The 21,552-nt window shown below is 46.5% G+C and overlaps 1 protein-coding gene across 3 annotated transcripts in view; it reads left to right on the top strand.

Annotated features, from left to right (window-relative positions):
• The window catches only part of LOC142576223 (cationic amino acid transporter 2-like), a 147,747-nt gene that overhangs the window by 28,222 nt on the left and 97,973 nt on the right, over nucleotides 1-21,552 (top strand). Inside the window, exon 1 of one of the 3 annotated variants that reach the window (XM_075686246.1) lies at nucleotides 9,803-9,885. The exons of the other annotated variants lie outside the window; for them this stretch is intronic. The gene's annotated coding sequence lies outside the window, so the exon portion shown is untranslated. Of the gene's footprint in view, nucleotides 1-9,802; nucleotides 9,886-21,552 lie in introns of those variants that run through there. 3 annotated transcript variants of the gene reach the window in all.

The following is a 21,552-nucleotide window of genomic DNA, read 5'->3' as shown; positions in this document are numbered from 1 at the left end:
TTACGCTACCTGCAACAGGAGATTTTTCAGAATTCCATAAAACTTAGAAATGATCACCCTGTACCTTGCCCACTTGCTCACACAAAATGAGCTTCGTTCATAAGTTTTGTAACACTGGCATTTGTTGCCCTTTACGAAAGTACAAACTTCGGGGATAAATCTGGTTTAACCCAATTTCGATAAAGTTTGTTCCTTTGGGTGTAACTATCAATTATTTAAAAGTAAATTGCTGCTATTCGACGCGGGCTAACATGCCTGCCATCTCGAAGTGCTGCCTTGCACGACGAAAATTCCAAGGGCGTTTTATTTCGCCTTCCTAGGCATGCGTCCGTGGCCTGCAGGGATGCCTAGAGCTGCCTGCCCAGTTGTTTGCGCTCTACCTAGAGCATTACTGCCTGAAAACTCTGGACGATCAACATGTACGGCTGTCTACGTTACATTTTAGTGAAGCGAAGCTATTTGCAAATGCAGATGACGTGGCAATAGGGACGATCACGAAAGCGTGGAGCAGGCGATAAAACCCGCAAGAACCTCCTTTTTTTTTTCCGGAATGCAGGGGCTGTCATTAACTAAAGCAAAGACACAGGCTCTCTGCATGGTGCGTGGATTGAGAAGCCGCCAAATGACGGCATTCAGCGGTAGGCGGCGCCCTGGAATATTCCTTTGTGTGCTAATAGAGAACGACAGAGAAACAAATGGCTATTGGGACGAGCCGAGGGACAGCGTGAAAGACAAAACGACCTAGCGGGGCGGGAGTGGACACTCTTGTGTTTGAGAGCAGCTGTGTGCAACTTGGTTACCGCATCGAAACTCTGGTGCGTACTTCAAGTGTTGCATATGGATCGTGACACGTGCAAACGCACAAAGAGCTTCATTGATTGTTCGCAATCTTTATTTGGAGCTTGAAGTGGGAGAGAGCCAGTTGTTTTGATCTATATATTGCCTTTTTCTATAAACGAGCGCTCGGTCTCGTGCATTTATTTTTTTCGGCAAGCGGTTTTGAGATTTTCTTCGAGAGCATATAAAATAGCTTTCTCTGCACTGTCATTGAAATTATTGCAAAATTACAACTCGAACACAGATACATCGAATCTGAAGAGGATCACAAAAAAGTTCGATATATAGGTAATTCGATAAATAAAATATATTATGCAAAAATTTTCAAGATCTTACAGCTGTTCTTTTTACACATTTCGTTATATCCGGATTCGATGTATCCAGGTTCGACTGTATTTCTAATTTTGCAATTTCCTTGACTTGTGGCATCTGTGGCACTGTCAAATGTTCCCCGCAGGGGCGTCTGCGTCAGCAGGCGTTTGGTGTGTTGCGACACCACGTACGCGAGCACACGAGGGTCGGTCCCTCCCGCGTGTAGCCGTGCGCGGCTTAGCCGTGTCCGGTGAAAGGGGGATCCTGGAGGTTGAGCCGATGCCGGGTGTTCGGACCTTTAAGGTCTCCCGGCGGAGGCAACACACCTCTTTGGCCTCTGCTTCACGTAGACGGCATCCCCGGACTGATCTTCCCGGGGGAAAGCGGTAGTTGCCTTTTCCTGTCTCTCTCGCCCTACAACCTTCGTCTTTACTTTCCACCTTTCCTGTCTACTTCTGGCTTCCCTTTACTTCCAATTTTTCCAGGCAGCAATGGTTAACCTTGTGTGAATAGCCAACCTAGGTTATTTCATATTTGGTTACAGTGGTAATGTACAGCTGGCGTTTGCAGGCCGTGTTTCACAGGTCCTGCAGCGTCCCCTTGTTGGACTCCGCGGTGGGTGGCTGGCATTACTGCCGAAATCTCGCATATCTTTACGGCCAGCTCCTTCCCCCCACTCCCTGATCGCCCTCAGAAAAGAGGGCGCACCGATGAACTATTCGAATTTTTTGGTCGGCAAAAGGATTCTTTCCCTCGTTTCCACGTCATCCATTCTGAAAAACCAGCTAAACCAGTGCGAACGATTCCACCATTCCTTGTATCGAAGTCCCTTACCGAAGTTTTTGGCCCAGGTTATAAGGCGTCGAAGATGGCTAGCGGTGACCTCCTCTTGGAGCTCTGCGATCAGAAACAATTTGAAACTGCCTAAACTAGTATCATTTGGGGAGACCCAAGTAGTAGTAACCCCGCACCGTACGATGAATACCACCCGCGGCGTTGTCTCGGACGATGATTTGCTGGAGCTCACTGAGGCTGAACTCTTGGAGGGCTTCAATGAAGAGAATGTTATAAATGTCAAAAGAATCAAGATGAGGCGAGATGGTAAAGAAATTGCGACCAAACACCTAATACTCACCTTAAATTCAGGTGTCCTGCCCGAGTTAATCGAGGCCGGGTACATCAAGCTCCGTGTAAGACCATATGTGCCAAATCCCCTGAGATGTTTCACATGCCAACGTTTTCGCCACAGCTCGCAGAGCTGCCGGGGCCGCCAAACATGTCCGAAATGCAGTGCCCTTGAACACGCCACTGAAGCTTGTAAGAACTCTCTCCACTGTGTAAACTGTGACGGGGATCACGCCGCGTACTCGCGGTCGTGCCCCTCCTGGAAGAAGGGAAAAGAAATTGTAAGGATAAAAGTAAAAGACAATATATCGTTCAAAGAGGCACGAAGGCGGGTAGCATACCTGCCAAAGAAAAAGCTTTGCCGAAGTGGCGCGTCAGGGGGCAGCGTCACAACGGCCTCCGGCGGCTGTCCGACCCACGAGCAGCGAGTCGGCAGTTACGCCATCTGCCTCCACGGTGGTCGCAGCTAGCGCTGCTCCACCAACCGAGCAGAAGGGACGAACAACCACGAAGGTGGGCGCAGCCGAGACTGCCCCAACCTCCCCGGCCTCTTCCAGCGCTGGCAATAGCCGACGCAGCCAAATACCTCAGGGAGCCCCATCGACCTCCGGGCTGGTGGGCGCAGGGGTCTTGCCCTCCAAGGCGGGACTCTCTCGGGAAACTTCTCGCTCGCAAGAGCACATGTCCGGCGCCTCACAAGAGGCAATGAACCCTACACCTGTCCTCACGGCGCGCCAAGCGCCTAAGGAGCGGCGAGACTCCCTCGAACGCTCCAGGAAGGGCAAGACCCCGATTACAGGGCCTCGAAAGAGCTCTGTAATCTAAGCACTTCCGTTTCCGTACACACAGCACCTATTTACTTTTAACATGGATACACAAATCATTCAATGGAATGTCAGAGCTCTTCCTAGGAACCTTGATGATGTGCAAGAGATTATCCACAAACACAATCCAAAAGTACTGTGTCCACAGGAAACACACCTAAAACCACAACACACAAACTTTCTCCGACAGCATGTTACTTTTCGCAAAGATCGCGATAATGCAATCGCATCATCGGGTGGTGTTGCCATTGTAATTCAAACAAGCATAGCGTGTCAACGTTTACAGCTACGAACGGTCCTCGAAGCAATGGCGGTTCGTGTTGTTTTGCTAAACAAACTTATCACTATTTGCTCCCTTTATATACCCCCATAGTACAAACTAAGCAAACATGAATTTCAGTCCTTCATAGATGAATTGTCAGAACCTTAGGTTGTTCTTGGGGATTTCAATGCGCACAACTGCCTGTGGGGCGACTCTCCAATAGATGCGCGAGGTCGTCTTTTTGAACAGTTCCTTTTCTCTTCTGGTGCTTGTCTTCTGAATAAGAAGTAACCCACATCTTCAATTGACCTCAGCCTAGATTCCCCGTGTATATTGCCTAACTTGAATGGGAAGTTATCAACAATCCTTACGGGAGCGACAATTTCCCCATACTGCAAAGATCACTTAAAGAAAAGGAATATCCACCACAAGCTCCTTGGTGGAAGATTGAGACAGCTGATTGGGAGAAATTTCGAACTCTTACTAGTATCTCATGGCCTGACATGTCTTCGTTAGGCATTGATGCTGCAGTGGAGTTTTTTACAGCCTTCATAATAGATGCCGCATATAAATGCATATCACAAGTAAATGGCTTGGAATGTAAACAGCGTGTCCCGTGGTGGAACGACGATTGTAGGATCGCTCGTAAGAAACAAAACAAAGCGTGGGGGTTGCTACGCGCCTCCCCCACTGCGGAGAATCTTATCAATTTTAAAAAGTAAAATCCCAAGGCAGGCGAACCCGCCGACAGGCCAGAAGAGAGTTGGCAGAATTCTTTATCAGGTATCGACTCGTATACAGATGAGGCCAAAGTCTGGAACAGTGTTAATAGGATAAGAGGGCGACAGACATACTCCTTCCCTTTGGCAAACACATAAGGAGGTACCCTGCAAGACCGGGAATTTTCACTTGGGGAGCATTTTGAGAGCGTGTCAAGTTCAACCAATTATTCACAATCTTTTCTCAAATATAAACAAATCGAAGAACGTAAGCCATTCACAAGAAAAAGTCGAGAGAATGAGCCTTACAACCGTCCCTTTAGTATTGCCGAGCTGAGAGCTGCCTTGATCACATGCAAGAGTTCTGCACCAGGACCTGACAGAATTATGTACGACATAATTAAGACTGTACACACTGATACACAACTGACTTTACTTGCACTTTTCAACACTATTTGGGCTGCTGAATATCTTCCACTTGCATGGAGAGAAGCGATTGTGATTCCCATTCTGAAGCAAGGTAAAGATCCTTCGTTGGCGTCAAGTTACCGCCTGATAGCCCTCACAAATTGCATCTGTAAGCTGTTTGAGAAAATGATTAATCGGCGACTCATACATATCCGGGAATTAAACAAAATGCTTGATCCCTTCCAGTGTGGATTCAGAGAAGGGCGGTCCACAATCGATCACCTTGTGCGCATTGAGAGAAACATTCGCGACGCCTTTCTACATAAACAATATTTCCTATCCGTATTCCTCGATATGGAGAAGGCGTACGACACAACGTGGCGCTACGGAATCTTGAGAGACTTGTCTGGAATGGGCGTCCGTGGCAATATGCTCGCCCTAATAAAAAGCTATTTGTCCAACCGTACATTCCGCGTGAAAGTCGGGAGTGTACTTTCACGTCCATTTATACAGGAAACTGGTGTACCCCAAGGAGGTGTGCTCAGCTGCACCCTCTTTATGGTTAAGATGAACACACTGCGCGCTTCATTACCACCAGCTATTTTTTTATTCCGTCTACGTAGATGACATACAAATTGGTTTTAAATCCTGTAACCTTGCAGTGTGCGAAAGACAAGTACAGCAGGGATTGAACAAGATATCTAAGTGGGCCGACGAAAACGGGTTTAAAATTAACCCCCACAAAAGTGATTGTGTTCTTTTTACTAGAGAGGCCTGGTTCCAGATCCTTGTGTTCAACATGTGTGGACATCAAATGCCTATCAACAAAGAACGCAAATCTTTAGGTATTATACTTGACTCCAAGCTTACTTTTATACAGCACATTAAATATCTTAACGGAAAATGTCTAAGGACAATGAACTTGCTTAAAATTCTATCCCACTCAACATGGTGTAGCGACAGGAAGTGTCTGATGAATGTTTATAAGAGCCTAATTCGATCACGATTGGACTATGGTGCCGTCGTATATAACTCTGCTGCTCCGAGCGCACTAAAGATCCTAGATCCTGTCCACCATCTAGGTATCCGCTTAGCCACTGACTCTTTCAGAACAAGCCCGATTGAAAGCTTATACGCGGAATCAAATGAATGGTCGCTCCATCTACAGAGAACTTGCATCAGCATTACATATTTCCTGAAGATACATTCCAATCATCAACATCCATGTTTTAACACTGTTAACGATATGACATGTACTACACTTTTCCATAACCGTCCCTCTGTAAGACAGCCTTTCTCGTTTCGTGTGAGGGAGCTTAGTGATGAAATGCGTGTCCCACTCCTCGAACTTCGCCTAATGCATCCAACCAAGCTGTTACCCCCTTGGGAGTGGCAGCTGTTAGAATGACATATCCTTTTTCGAAGTAACAAAACACGCACCAGAGATAGAAATCTGAATGCATTTTCTAGAACTCCAACACAAGCACTCCAGCGCAGAGTTCTACACAGACGCTTCGAAGTGAAATGCCGGGGTGTCTTATGCTGCCTTCGCCCATCGTTCTCAGAATCTGGTGTACTGCATCCGGAAACAAGTATCCTTACGGCCGAGGCCTACGCATTACTGTCTACTGTAAACCATATAAGAAAGTCAAAACTTCCAAAAGCAGCGATTTATACAGACTCCCTAAGCGTCGTGAAGGCCTTGATGTCAATCTATACACATAAAAATCCTGTACTTAATGAACTCTACACCGTCTTTTGTAAAGCGTACATATCTAACCAGCGTATCATTATATGCTGGGTGCTTGGCCATAGGCGCATTGAGGGTAACGTTCTGGCGGACTAGATGGCCACGTCAATCGCATCGCAAGCTGTTAACCCTACCGCTGAGGTGCCTGTCACAGATCTGAGACCTTTCTTGCGAAGCAGGCTACGAGACCACTGGCAACGCATGTGGGATGCGGAAATGGATAAGCTCCACCTGAAAAAACCAGTCACCATTCTGGCCCTCTGTAACAAAATCACGCCGTACAGATGTCCTATTCTGTCGTCTCAGAATAGGACACACATTTGGCACCCATAATTTTCTACTCACCGGAAGTGAGCCTCCAACCTGTGGTAGATGTGCGGAGAGGCTGACCGTACTCCACGTCCTCCTGGAGTGTCGGGAAGCCGAATCTGAGAGACATTTTTCCTTAGCATACCGGCAGCACATTCCTCTTCATCCTGCAATGTTTCTCGGTCCAGAACCGCTTTTTAATACAGACACAGGCCTAGGTTTCCTCAGAGATGTAGTCCTACATGTTATTAGTCCCATACATTCGTAGCGCTTCCTCTCTTTAGAGGATGCCGCTGGGATAATTGTACTGTATAACAAATGCCTCCGGGCCCTTGTGTTTCAAGGGCTCTGGTGAGGCAGTTGTGCTGTAGCTACTTCTTACATCTTACATGTTCCGCATACCATATCATTCTTCCGCAATGTAGTGTAAGGCTCATAGTACTCATGATTAGTCATCGCCATAATCTTATCGCACGTCGATTTTACGCACTTTACAGCGACCATTTTTAGGCCCCTCTATAGCAACGTCACATCAATTTCACAGAACTCATCATTCCGCCGCGAAATCAATAACACCGTCTTGCCGCTCTTTGGCCATACCTGGCCCTTGCGCCACTAAACAACACATTCATCATCACTGTCAAATGTTGCCTATAGCGTGAAGTTGTTAGCCCTTAGAACGTACTCGCGACACGCTTCTCTTTAGATTATGTCAGGGCTGTGACGCTGTAAAAGTTTATCATGGTTTAATATACATGTGATCTTCCCAACCCCATTGTACATAACAACGTACAGCGGCCTTCCTCAACAAGACGTTCTAAAGAGTTTGGAGATTCGCTGTTAGACCAGGTGTCAGAACTTTTACTAGCTACATAGCGATAGACTTCCAGTTAAGCGATGGTTACACGACAGAGGCATTTTTGTTCCCTGGACAACCGATTTCTCGTTATTTAAAAAGCCAGAGACAGCAGAACATGGAATTATTGATTACCGGTATGCCATTTTCCACTGGAATACATTCTACAGAACTCTTAAACAGGAACTTCCAGTTATTACTGACAATATTCGGTAAGTCCCAGTGGTGGCGTTCCCTACGATTTGATTACGCTTGTAAGTCTTCACATTCTCTGGAATACTGGAATAGCTGTGTGACGTCACGCAGATATTGTTGCAACGTCAAGGGAAAATTTCATTGAAAGTGTAGTTTATCTAAGAGCTGTTAAAGGCACAAGAACCACTCCATTTGATGCCTGTCATGGTGATCTTGCCAATCTGAAACTCCTTTAAAGCGTGATCCACCATGATGGTGATGGGACCCGCCGTGGTTGCTCAATGGCTATGGTGTTGGGCTACTGAGCACGAGATCGCGGGATCGAATCCCGGCCACGGCGGCCGCATTTCGATGGAGGTTAAATGCGAAAACACCCCTGTACCTAGATTTCATCATCATCAGCCTGGCTACGCCCACTGCAGGGCAAAGGCCTCTCCCATACTTCTCCATCTACCCCCGTCATGTACTAATTGTCGCCATGTCGTCCCTGCAAACTTCCCAATCTCATCCGTCCACCTAACTTTCTGCCGCCCCCTGCTATACGACGTTAGGATGGATAGTTGGGCGTGTTGTTTAAGCATGATCTGAAGTGAAGGCGCTAAAATGACGGAGGACAAAGAAACACACACACGCACAGGGCGCCCTGTGCGTGTGTGTTTCTTCTTTGTCCTCCGTCATTTTAGCGCCTTCACTTCAGATCCTGCTATACGCTTCCCTTCGCTTGGAATCCAGTCCGTAACCTTTAATGACCATCGGTTATCTTTCCTCTTCATTACATGTCCTGCCCATGCCCCATTTCTTTTTCTTGATTTCAACTAATATGTCATTAACTCGCGTCATTTCCCTCATCCAATCTTAGATTTAGGTGCACGTTAAAGAACCCCAGGTGGTCAAAATTTCCGGAGTCCTCTACTACGGCGTGCCTCGCAATCGGAAAGTGATTTTGGCACGTAAAACCCTCTAATTCAATGATGGTGATGGTGTATGTCACTGTTGATGTTACTCCATAAGCATTATAGAGGGGAGGGGGAAGCATCCGCGTTTTAATGGGCTCTTGTGTTAAGGAACCTGACAGCGAGAGAAAGAATAGCGGAGAAGATAGATTCAAGAGTGGAATTACACATACATGCTCTATGAAAAGCGCGTGGATCAATTCATATCGGCCTAAGAGACCTCGTTGCTGTTACTGCTGCTGTTTTCGTGCATGTCTGTAAAGGGAAGCAGCTGGTGAGACCAGACAATTTGTTGAATACAAAGAACACTGCCACCTATACAACACTAATGCTCGCGTGCAAGCGAAAAAAATGGGGACAGCAAGCTGTTGCTATGAATAGACTGTTTTCACCGTTGTGAGCAGCCAGAATGTAAAGGGCAAGCCATTTCACTAACACTTAAAGCAAAAGATCAAATGTAAAGCCGTGCAATGCAACCGTTGCAAAAAAGATCCGCTGACAGAGAGGGCTTGATGTGCCTGTTTTGCACAAAGGTTGCAAGACACACCTGTAACAGTTTCCCGAGCTATCTTAGGCGTTCTTCAGCGCAAAGTTATTTATTTTTCTTTCCCAGTGCGTTGCCCTATGTCGATATTTCGAAGCAATGAGCATACTTGTTTCCACGATTCCTAGCCGCGCAGCTAGAATGTGGATGTGACGTCAACAGCAGGGGCTCAATTCTTGCGGCACTATGTACAGAAATGCAGCGACCACGAAATGCCCCCCTAGGCGCGCAAGCAAAATTGCTGTCGTTCTCTTCGTTGCAACATCCCGCGTGGAATGACCCTCAGCTATCAGCGAAACACTGCCTGTACCCGCATACGTCCATGCAAGTTAGACGTTCCAGTGAGTCGCCCGGCCAGGATTGTCGTTGCACGCATGTTTTGGGGATCGCAAGCGCAAGCTATATCGGCGACGTCGCGCGGAGCGAGGACGCCCGCGTTTGTTTTTCGAAGCCGCATTTTCGGCGCGAAGTGAGCGGGCATTCTTCCGTGGAGGGAACAGCGAGCCGAACATCGCCTCGTTCTAGGCCGCTCCATAAAGATCGCGCCAGTGGCCCAGATATGCACGTTTAGAACTCCACAATGACAAGGTCGCGCCTGAAGAGGGAGCGCTTGCGCTGACAAGAGCGTGTTTATATTCTGTACTCGTATCTAAACCGGCGCGTGAAAAGAAACGGCCGCGTCAGTAGTACACCGCAGTGCAGCATGCAGTCCAAGGCGTCCACGTTTCACCTCGAGGAGCAACCTGCCGGTTCCTTTGTCTTCGCTAAGAAGGGACTGGACGCCACTGTCGGTAATGTTTCGTTTATTCATATAGCCGATAATTTTCGTGTCGCAACGACAATTAAATGAGAAAAACAAAACGGGCAACACGTTTCTTGCGCGCGCAGAGCCTGAATAGGTGGGTTTCTCGCTTCAGTTATACAACAAAAGTGCTCAAAGATGAACAAGGCACTCCAAGGCATACACTGAGACTTTTTTCAGTTGACTGTAATGTTTTTACTGAACAGGCGACATTTAGACCGGCACAGCGTTTACTTCTCAGTTGGTTTGTTCTCCTCTTCATTATTTGAGCTTGTTTGCAGTCTCCAAGTGCTTGGATTGTTGCATACTCGTCGGCCTCGTCTCCATCCCGCCGTATAGGGATGATGCGGGACTTCATCTGGTTTTGTCATTTTTGACCCAGAGCTTCATAGTTTAATGGGCTTCACAATTCCTTACTGTCTGAACGCCTTTCGTTCTATGTATAGACGTAAAAACAATGGGTTGGAGCTTTGAATTATTCTTTCGCACTATAGGACAACCCTATTCCCATGTTACCCGCCGTGGTTGCTCAGTGGCTATGGTGTTGGGCTGCTGAGCACGAGGTCGCGGGATCGAATCCCCGCCACGGCGGCCGCATTTCGATGGGGGCGAAATGCGAAAACACCCGTGTGCTTAGATTTAGGTGCACGTTAAAGAACCCCAGGTGGTCCAAATTTCCGGAGTCCTCCACTACGGCGTGCCTCACAATCAGAAAGTGGTTTTGGCACGTAAAACCCCAAATTTTATTATTACTATTCCCATGTTGATTAGTATATGTATTGGGATCGCGAGACGTCTGTAAAAGGAATAACTTTATTGAAAGGTAATACTGTAATACGGTATCGTCGCTTTTACTCAAGTGATCTTGTTTTTCTTTAGCCACTATTACTTCATGTAGCTTAAGGAGAAATCAGCTGCAAACTATTGTTATTTTTCATAATACGAAATACTGACGACAACCTATAGAGGTAATATGAGAATTGTTCTTCGTTACGGTGGCTTACAGGGAGCATGTTCGCACCCTTTTGAAATAAGAGTGCATTGAGACGAACTGTTCTATCTCATATGGCCCTCTATGACGACGCACTCATCTCCTCGAAGTAGGGGGCAAGAAAACGGAGCTTTATTCCTTTTATATGATCCCGTTCTTCAAGTTGATTGCTATGAAATACAGCATCCTTATCGGTCACCACAACCTTTGTGTTGAACATATTTCACTAGAGGGACGGTTTTGAAAAATTCTCTCCCACCTTATGATGAGTCCTCGGAAATTCAATGGCAATTAAAATACGCGTGTTATTTTCCCTCCCTCTTTTTCTGTAGCTCAGCAAATTCGAGGGGAACCACTCCGAATGGAGTTGCAGAATCCTCTAAAATTGCCGCCTTGTTTCCGTGACCTCGGTAGTTGGCCTTGTTAACTTGACCTTTATGGCAGGTCCGGATGCAGCTGGTCATGCATTGCTTCATAGTGTCCCACGTAAATCTGCTCGATATTCTCCAGTAAATTTCCCATAACCTGTCGCGGCTGGCCGACTCAGAGATATCATGCGTTAGAATTTTGCTCCTGACTTATTCAGAAGCATCTGCAGCTTTCAATTCCTTGGTTGCATCTCTTTAGTACCTTCCCAATGAGTCAGGTTATTGATGCTCTCGTGCTGGTTTTTCAACTGTATATAAAGTCTTGGCGGCGTTTGTATCTGCGTTTTTGTACAGGTCAGTGGGTTACCACAAAAGTAAATTCTTGTGCTTCTGGTACCGGTCTTGCTAGTCGTCTTTCGGTTACGCTAGCGCTTAGGGTTGTTGGGATGATATAGTGCTTGATTATTAATAAATAACTTGAACTGTAGCCCTACTAAGCAGGAGTGTAAAAAGCGACGAGCCCCTGACCACCTCTAGCACCTCTCGCTCGATATAGCTTGAAATACATTTGAGCCTTTGAAAACGTATAATACCCCATAACGTTCCGCTGGCGATGAGATATCTCTGTCATATGTATCTCTGGTAGAGCACAGCGCCGGTGGCAACACATGAAGTATTCGTACAAACCCGCCGCGGTAGGCTGGTGGCTGTGACATTGCGCTGCTAAGTTCGAGGTTGCAAGTTAGATCCTGGTCGAGGTGGCCTCATTTCGATGGGACAAAATGTGAAAATGCTTGTGTTTATTTAGAAGCATATTAAATTACCTCAAACCATCAAAATTATCCAGAGTCCCGCGCTATGACACGCACTGTTTCATGGTCAGATCGTGGTTTTGGCTTGTAAAACACCAAGAGTTTAATTCTTCAAGCATCCGTGAAGAGTTTGAACGGAAGGCTAAAATCAGGAAGCGCAATAACAGGATCAGATGAGATGGCTTGTACTCGCTCATTGTACATCTGTTGACATTTTTTTTACCATTCAAAAGACACTTCTCTGTTCGGAATGACAGTCAGGCATTTAGCCTCGGTGGCATACCCCAGCTGCATGCGATGAAAGTTCTGAAGAGCCCTGCTATCCAAAAATCGCGGTGGGGACGTCGTGTGGTTACGCCACCTCTTTATATCGTTAGCCGCGTGTGCTTTCATCAGGTGCTTGTCATATGATCTTCCTTCGTTCGGGAATATACCAGCCTTTAATCTATATACCCATGATCCCGATATGGGCTAGTTGGTCGGATATAATTAAACAGTAACAACACAAAAGTAGAACATTAAAGTGACGCAAGACAAGGAATGACGCATGACACTGACTTCCAGCTGGTAAATTCTTTTTGATATAGACACTTTTATACGGTTCATGGACAACTACGACACACAGGAAATGGGTACCAAAAAAGCTAAAAAATGTGCACACTGAACACAATCTACATAAGGCAAAAAAAAAATGGGTACCAAATAAACTAAAATGTGACCAAACTGAACACAATCTACGTAAGGCGAAAAAATACCGACTCGAGCATGATATGCATAATTTAGCAAGGCAAAAGTGTAGGCCACTTCGTGAGACATTTGAATAAAACTGCTAGACACTGAACGGACGGCGACAACACAGGGCGTTACTACTATTCGTTATCGGGTTACACGTGCCATCTTCTATAAAAGCCATGCCGTTTTTCAATGAAAATTCAGTTGCAAGTACCGCCCTGTGTGGGTTGTCTCCCTCGGTCCTGTGTCTTCAACGGTTTTATTCACAATGTCTCATCAACTGGCCTACAACTTTACCTTGCTAAATTGTGTGTCGCCGAAAGTAGGCTCTTCTGTGTGTTATTTGGCCCTTGAGGATCAGTGCGCACTGTGCTCGGCAACTATTGCTTCTTCGACGTGCAGAGCTAGGGCTTAGGCCTTTTGCCTGCGATACAACTTCTGCCCCTACGATGTTTCGTCCATGGTTGTTGGTTGGGATGCTTGGACCAACCGTCGGTCACTGGAAAAGGATTACGAAAATCCTCAACGCGGAGCGCTGGAGACAAGTCTGCTTTTTCAATGCCTGGCTTCGAAGTGTGTGCTTCCAATGGTTTGGCCGTGGCTCGTCTGGTTGGAGGTGATGGCGTGACTTTCAGTGTACAACACAGCAGTTCACTGTGTTCCTCTGGAATTGCCTGCGCCAACTTACAAAGAAAGGTAGAAGGAAAGAAGTGGGTGTTGTACTGGTCACTTTCCTCGGCGATGCGTCTGTTCCTGCAGAAGTGGAGGGCACGCTACAGCATGGTCCCAAGTACAGCCTGGCACCAACGGTGAACAAGTACGACCTTCTAGCGTCAATGCATCGGGTGGCTAACAAGGCACCGGCTGATGAGAGGACATGTGGCCTTTTGGAGATCGTAGAATGTTTCAGCAAGAATTCCGCCAAGAAGTCCAGTAGCTCAAGTTTTACGTGAAATGGCCTGCCAGTTTCGTGAGAACGACCTTGCTGTCGTCCAGGCTGACAGGGAAGGTGGCTTCACAGCGCTTCCACAGAACCTTTTTCATGAAAAAGCCAAGAATGCTGTGAGCAAGGAATTCAAGGCCGTATCTCTAAAGCCCTCCAATTTGTAGAGGTCTCGGGGACTGATTTCAATGTTCTGAGCATTTTCTTCACCGCAAAGATTCGTAAAGATTCATGCCTGTTCACGGTCATTGTAATGGAAAGGGGAAGATGGCAGGTACAAGTCACAAAGTTCCTTAAAACCCATTTGAGTAAACTAAAACCCGAAGATCCTTTCAAAACTAGTGGGTCTGACTACCTGTTTGAAGTGTTCAAATCTGGTGTCGCAGGTGCTAACTGTGCGCTGTCCGTCGATGTGAAGTTGTTCTACTCGGTACCCCGTGAAGAACGTACTTTTCACCACAATTAGAGCTCATAGATATTTCCGGGGCCGTTGGCTTCCAGAATTCCTGTGATGTATCTCCAGATTCCTTTCTGGAGCTGCTTATTTTCTATCTTTCTACTATTGTTTCTTCTGACGAAAATTTGTATGTCCAAAAGAAAGGAATTTGTAGTGGATCCAGTATAGCGCCTGCGCTTTGTGAAATTTTACTTGCTTATTTCGACCGCATGCTTGAGCTTAAGCTTACTCATCCCTTCATTCTAAATGCTTTAGATACGTAGGTGATTTCTTAATTATCTTAAAACATTCACCCAATGACATGCTAGCTTAAGCAGCTGATGAAATTTTAAGGGGTTTTTCAAGTTGTTTTAGCCTTCTTAAATCACCCTGGAGGTTCCGAAAAATCATTCAATTCCGTTTTTAGACTTAAAGCTGTTTTTTAGTCAAGGTCAACGTGTGTATTGGGCCTTTCGAAACCAGGTCAAAAAAAGCCTTGTTACCTTTCGACTCTTCCAATCTTAAAGTGATAGAGGGATTTAGCTTCTGCCTGCCTGAGATCAGCGCTTTTAAAATCATGCATTCATAAGTTGCGTGCTACTTTTGCTTCTCAAGTGGAGCGGTTGGAAATGGCAGGTTTTGGAGTACACTGTTAAGAGTGGCAGCTGAATCCCTTGGCAAGAAGCTCCTGAAGACAGAAAACAGGGGTCTCTCCCAAGATACGGCTTCCGAGAAAAAGTATGCCTTTGTTCCTTACCTGCATAAGATTTTGCATAACATCAAGAATACCTCGGGCTAATATGGTATCTGTAAGGTCGCTCTGATTGTTCGGGTTCTTAAGTGTCACGAATCGGCCACGTGCTTTGTGCATAGAGAGGGGGTTCACTTGCCCCCGTGTCAACCGGGCGACAGTTGCTGTGTTATGTGGGGTCACAGGCACCGCGCGGTGTTGGGTGACGCGTCGCGGCAGGTGTCAGGTGGGCGAGTGCCGATTCCGGGAAGTCGGCATTGTGCGCACGGTGTTGGCAGTCCGCCGACGGTCACACGAGTCCACACAGACCAGCCTTGAAAGGGACCGCTGTACAAGGTATTGTGGCTGTGGCTCCCGAGTGCCTGACTAATTGGAGGCGCCGCCGAGGTTAAGAAGGGCTTAGCAACTCTGACCCCGTTCCGCAGCAGTGAGCATGGACCTAATCTTCTACGCGTCCGGAACGCAATCGCCAGCCTTGTTGTTGGGTGCGACTGCCTGTGTGGTGTCGAAGGCCAGCTTACAGTGCACGCTGCAGGAATGCGGGGCACACGTAAAGAGTGCGTTCGGACGACGGCGTCTTGGAAACACGCACTCGAAGAACTTTGTCTTGTAGACAATAACTCTGAAGTACAAGGAGGGCCATCAGACTCCCACGCGGACAAACTTTGAGTACGGCCGCACTACGTGGTATCGATGCCCCTGCTTCCGAGACATTTGCGGCCTAGACGCCGTTGGGATTTGAAACGGTCTAGCGATAACTTGTTCGGGCCTGGCGTGTTTTGCTGACCCCGTCACTAACTACGGAGAAATGAGAGGGCATCGGAGTTTTAGGGAAGAAGGAAAATAGCTTTGTTTTCCAATATGTTTATTTTGAAGAGTAAGCCCATCCCTGTGGGTTGTGGCTTAACAAACGGTTGACTCTGATTGGCAACTGAACCTGTGGGACGGGCCAACGGCCCTACCGTTTTTTTTTCTTTGTGTAATTGGGCTATAAAAATCGGGACGACATGCTGTCCCTCAGACTTGGCTGAAATCAGGATTGCTGATAGATCAGTGAGGCTCCGTGCTATGTACGTTAAAACGAGTCTGGGCTCTCACAGTCATTGAGACAGTCGAAGAGTGAGACTTTGTTTCTCAATTGTTCAACTTTGTAATGTATTTGTTTTACCTGCCATGTATATAGAAAAGTTTGCGTATAAATATTTCTTGTACATCTGATCTGCATCGCTTCCTGTCTGCGTTTGATCAACAACTGCCGATCATCGTCCGAGAAGCTTCAAGTTCCAACGGTGAAGCGAGGACGGAGAACGAACGAAACTTTACTGTATCGACATTGTATTCTCAGCTCCTTGCAAACTTTCCAAACTTTGCTAAATGGTGGGAAAGGGCAATTCGGAACAAGGCACGTGAGGTAAGAAGCATCTAGAAAAGAGAAAGGGTGTCGCATGCACAACAGGTGTCATATATAAGATCCCTCTAAGTTGTGGGAGTTTTTGTGCCGGACAGACTGGTAGATGCCTTAATGATCGCTTACGACAGCATGCGCGTTCGATAGATGAGGCTGGGGATTCAAATCTGCCAGTTCACTGTAGTAGTTGTGAATTCCTCAGTTCAGCCATATACAGATTACAGGAAGAAGGAAGGGACAGCTTAATAGATTGTATATATGCAGTGGCTATCTTACGTTCGTATATATGGGCAACAGCGCAAACAGACGACCACAAGAAGGGAGACACGCACACACAAGCGCTGACTAACTGGTTTTATTGGCAAGCATAGCACACCCTATATATGCCAGAATGAATGAACGGAAATCAAGGGGGAAAACATGTGAAGGGTGACAGCGTTTCAACAACGCAGGCGCAATACAGCCGAGCATGCGCAACAAAACGCAAATTATTTTCGTTTTCTTCGCAATCAGTACCCCCCTACAGCCGCATCTAGAAGATCGAATTCAGCATCAAAGAGAGCAAAGGAAGGAGTGCTAAAGCACTTGCTACCTAATTTTCTAATGTGGTGGGTTTCTAAACTGATCCGCGCGGTCTTGTCACTCCTCTTTCCTAGAATCGTCGTCTTTCAAGCCGGCCCCACAACCCGTACACTTGCTAACGTGCGCACCTAAATGTGTGTATTTATGTAGTTTCAGTTTTTGAGCGTGTTCCCCTAAATGATTATTGACACAGCGACCAGTTTCGCCGACGTAAAACATCCCACATGACATGGGAATGCAGTATACCACTCCAGTGAAACATTTAACAAACGACGGGTTGTAGTTCTTCTGGCATCCACGTTTTCCGGTTTTGCAGATACGTGGACACAACTTTCCCAGTTTATTTGTGACAAAGAAATAAATTGACACGCCGTGCCTACTAACCACCTGCTTAAGATTGTTGGAAAGTTTTTTTTTTATCAAGGGGACCACTTCAGGTTTTGATGCCTTCCGTTGATCCTCAGCCGTTGTGCTTCCCGATCCACGGTTGAATTTTTGAAGGAGGGCTTCTGAAACGGCAGTCACGACCGAGGCGAGGAACCGTGCAGCCAAAAAAAACGGCTTACCTGATTATTAAAACTGGGTTTAATCTGACGTGGGCACGCTTTTTGGGCAGCTGATTCCACACACAACACCGCTATTCCTCTCTTAATTGTTTTGGAGTGTGCCGAGTCAAAAGGTAGCAACTCCTTGTTAGCCCGTGTGTAGTAGCCTCAGCAAACGTGTCCATCACAGAATGCGATTTTTTATGTCTAAAAACTAACATTGAAAGGTCCGGAAGTTCATCCGCAACCCACGCAACCCACGTCCATGTTTGCTAAAAATAGATAAAACTTCGCCTACTGTGGCGGGGTAGGTGAAGGAGTATTGCTTTATTAAAAGCACTAAAATATCGTCAACATACCTAAAAAAATTTCAAACCGGCCCCCGTGAAACACCTGTTCTACTGCGTTGTCCACCTTCACCAGAAAAATATCACAAAGAATAGGGGCTGCGCAAGACCTAATGCAGATGAACGACAGAAAGCTGAATTAGTTGGCAAGGATTCATTATGCAAAAAAGAGGTGAGGCGTGCAGACAGGACACGAGTAGAAAAGTGGACAGCGTTCGTGTTGTCCACTTCCCTACTCTTGTGTCCTGTCTGCACGCCTCACCTCTTTTTTGCATAATGAACCTATGCAGATGCCATCGCGCTGCAAAAACGGTTCCTCGTCAAATACAATAAAAGTAGAGCTCAAATAAAACTAATAAAGATAGAAAATTATCAGTGGACAAACCGACGGTGCTCTTGAAGGATACGTCACTGTTATCCTCGATGCAATCTTTGACGCACACTAGCAGTTGATTCTGCGGAACAGAATAAAACAAGTCCTGCACGTCTACTGAAAAACCGAAACCAGCATGATCATTTCTCTCTAAACTTTACTACTGAGGCTGATTTTTTTGCAATGGGTCGTTCACAGCAAGCGTCTTGAGCTTCAGTAAAAACTGGCTAACACACTTTTGCCGCGATCCCTCTTCGCTAGCAGTAGTCCTAAACGGAAGTGCCGCACTTTTGGTTTTAAAGCATGTAGTAATCACTATGCGCATGTGGTGTCTATGGTGGGTTTCAAATTTACCGAATTAGTTTGCTTCCCGTTCAGACTATATAAACGAGTTTTCCTTCCTTAGCAATGTGTAATTTCTCGCCGGAACTTGCTAGTGGGTTCGAATTAAACGAAAGGTCACATTAACCACGGTCGAATTAACGAAAGTCCACTCACATTCCGCCGTATATGAGGCTTTAGCCTAGCCATCCCGTGAACCAATTAGAACGGGCAAGATTGCGAATTCAACAGTATGGCGAAATTTGGCAATGTCCGGACCAGCACCCCGTGTCTCGAAGACTGCTTCACCATATTTACTAAGCATCTTGGACCCAACCCTGCTTCGGCATACCACGCAGGCGAGCAGTGGGACAGCGGATGCCATCGTTCTAAGACTTTCGTCAATTAAGACGAAGGTTTAGCTCGGGCCCAGCTCCAATGCAGCCCATTCAAATACATCTAAAACACGGAAATGCTTTTCCGAGATAGCCCCTTGGCCTACTTTAACTAAATTTGTTCCATTTTAGAGAGAAAGCAAAATTCTAGCAGCTGTTAAAAGCATAATTTTCACTTAGGGCCTTAATATTTTTGCAAAAATTGACGAAAATCTGTAAGCTTGAAAAAAAATACAGGCATGAAGTTAAAGATATCGCAGTTTTGTAAACTGCATCAGTTAGATCATCCAAAGCGCACAAATTTGTGCATTAATTTCTTACGTGAACTTGTTATGTTTACAGGGATTTAGCAATATTCCTATTCACGTATTAGTGGTGTACTTAATAGCCATGCATAATACATCAATTTTTTCTCCTTTAGATGTACCAGGCATTAGACGCAGTTTAAATAATTGATGTTTTTCATTGCTGATTTAGTTGTCTACTTGATAGTGTTGTTTTCTGAAAGTATGCGATTTTCAACAACGAAAATAACAATTGGTGACCTAAATAAAGAATCCGCTTACGAACAGTCGCTGGACTAATTTTTCTTGTAAATTCAACAAACCTAATCAAATTCGGTGCGGTGGTTGCCGAGAAAAACGACTTCTTTCACGTGTATTTACATATGAGTCCCCGAGCTAAAGCTTCCTCTTGGGTCAAGAACATGACAACGCACTGAACTCGGGTAGCCATTTGTTACGTCTCAATACGGCGATGAGTATTCCTTAAACGTTTTCCACGAGGCAGTCGTATCAGCGCGCGCCAATACACCGCCGGGGCCCGACATAGTCTGTGACGCGCAAACAAAGGAGCTCACTTCGAGGTGACAACTACCGCAACGATCACTCTTCCTGAACGTGACCCTGACAAGCTGAATTAATTAATGAAAGGGGCCAACGTCGAAGGCTACCGTGGGACCCGCTTCGACCTCGAATTCCGAGACTGCTACGCGCTTGCGCCATATGCGGTGGCAAAGGTGCAATGTAGGAGGTGAGAGAGAGAGCAAATGATAAATGAAATGTAGGCAGGTTAACCAGGACTGAGCCCGGTTGGCTACCCTACACTGGAGAAAGGGAAATGGGACGGAAAGACTAAAAGAAGAAAGTCCACTGGGGATATCATTCGGTCACTCAGTCCGGATCACAGACGCTGACTCAATCCGGTAGCTTTCAAATATCGCAGCAGCGCTTTTGTGGCCTTTTGTAGCTGCGATTTGCGAGACCATGGTCCCAAGATCTTGTTCAAGGTGAACGGCTTTCTATCTAGCTGATTGAGAGCTGAGCAGAGGTCATGCCTTTCATTTTCAAAAGACGTTGCACTCGGCGCTATCAGCCATTCCAGTCAAAAATGTATATGCATTGGTGAATGCGACGCCCAAGCGTAAGCCGCACAGCACTGTTTCTTCATTACGCGGAAGACCTGGTAACAGCCGCAGTTGCGTAGAGGATCGAGGGAATGCAATCGATGTTGAGGGAATTCAGGTGTGTGCCGCTTTTCCAATGTCCTACGGTGCGCTGGCTTGCCTAAGTGTTGGGCTGCGTCAGTCCGCGATAAACGTATAGAAACAAGGGTTGCTTCTTCGTGTGCTTTCCCAGCAGCTTCGTCAGCGAGGTCGTTGCCGGAGATACCGCAATGGCCAGGCAGCCATTGAAACACGACATCGTGTTCTTTCGCGATCATATGATGGTGCATTTCTCGTTTCTTCGACACGAGTTGTTCACAGGACCCGCGACGAAGAGATGACAGAAGGCATTGTAAGGCTGCCTTCGAATCGCAGAACATTTCCCACCGACTAGGGGGTTGGTTATTAATATAATCAACGGCACCAGGGCAACAAGCTCCGAACCGGTCGATGTTGTCAAGTGAGAAATCTTGTATCGGATGCTTAGTGATCGTGATGGTATAACCACTGCGCCGGTGGAGCTGGTCTGAGTGTAAGAGCCATTCGTATATATGTGGACTCGGTCAAAGTAGAAAGTGTGCAAACAATCTAGAGCTGCTTGCTTCAAGGCTGGGGTAGGCAGGTCGGTCTTCTTTCTTATTCCTGGAACCGTAAGACTCACTTGACTTTGTTTCGAAAACCAAAGCTGAGGTTGAACGTGCTGAGGATGGTATGGAGGCACGATGGCTGCTGACCTTGTTGGATAAGGACGCCTGTGGTCGTCGTTCTGGCATGTTCATGTTATGGCAGCCCATGTTCGTCATATTTCACGGACTGCATCCGTGAAACATGACGAACATGGACTTTGCGCGTTTCGGTACTAATGTAAGTCGTTACCAGATGGTCTTGAGCGATTATAATGGTTGAGGCGCTCCGCGGAAGGCCAAGGCAAACACGTAGTGCCTGCGCCTGTACGCTCTGAAGTTCTCGAACATTTGACTTGCATGTTTTAACAAGCACGGGAGAGCTATAGCGTAGGAATCCGATGAAAAGTACTCGATATAACTGTAGCATGGAGCCCACTGACGATCCCCATGTTTTGCCGGCGCTGAAGTTGAAGACGTGAACAATAGATTTGAGCTTGTTAGCACAAGGTCGCGGGATCGAATCCCGGCCACGGTGGCCGCATTTCGATGGGGGCGAAATGTGAAAACACCCATGTACTTAAA

This window comes from Dermacentor variabilis, chromosome 3 (assembly GCF_050947875.1).
Source record: "Dermacentor variabilis isolate Ectoservices chromosome 3, ASM5094787v1, whole genome shotgun sequence".
Classification (NCBI taxonomy): Eukaryota; Metazoa; Arthropoda; class Arachnida; order Ixodida; family Ixodidae; genus Dermacentor; species Dermacentor variabilis.
The sequence above is the reverse complement of the archived record's forward strand: the minus strand, read 5'-3'. Positions and strand labels throughout refer to the sequence as shown.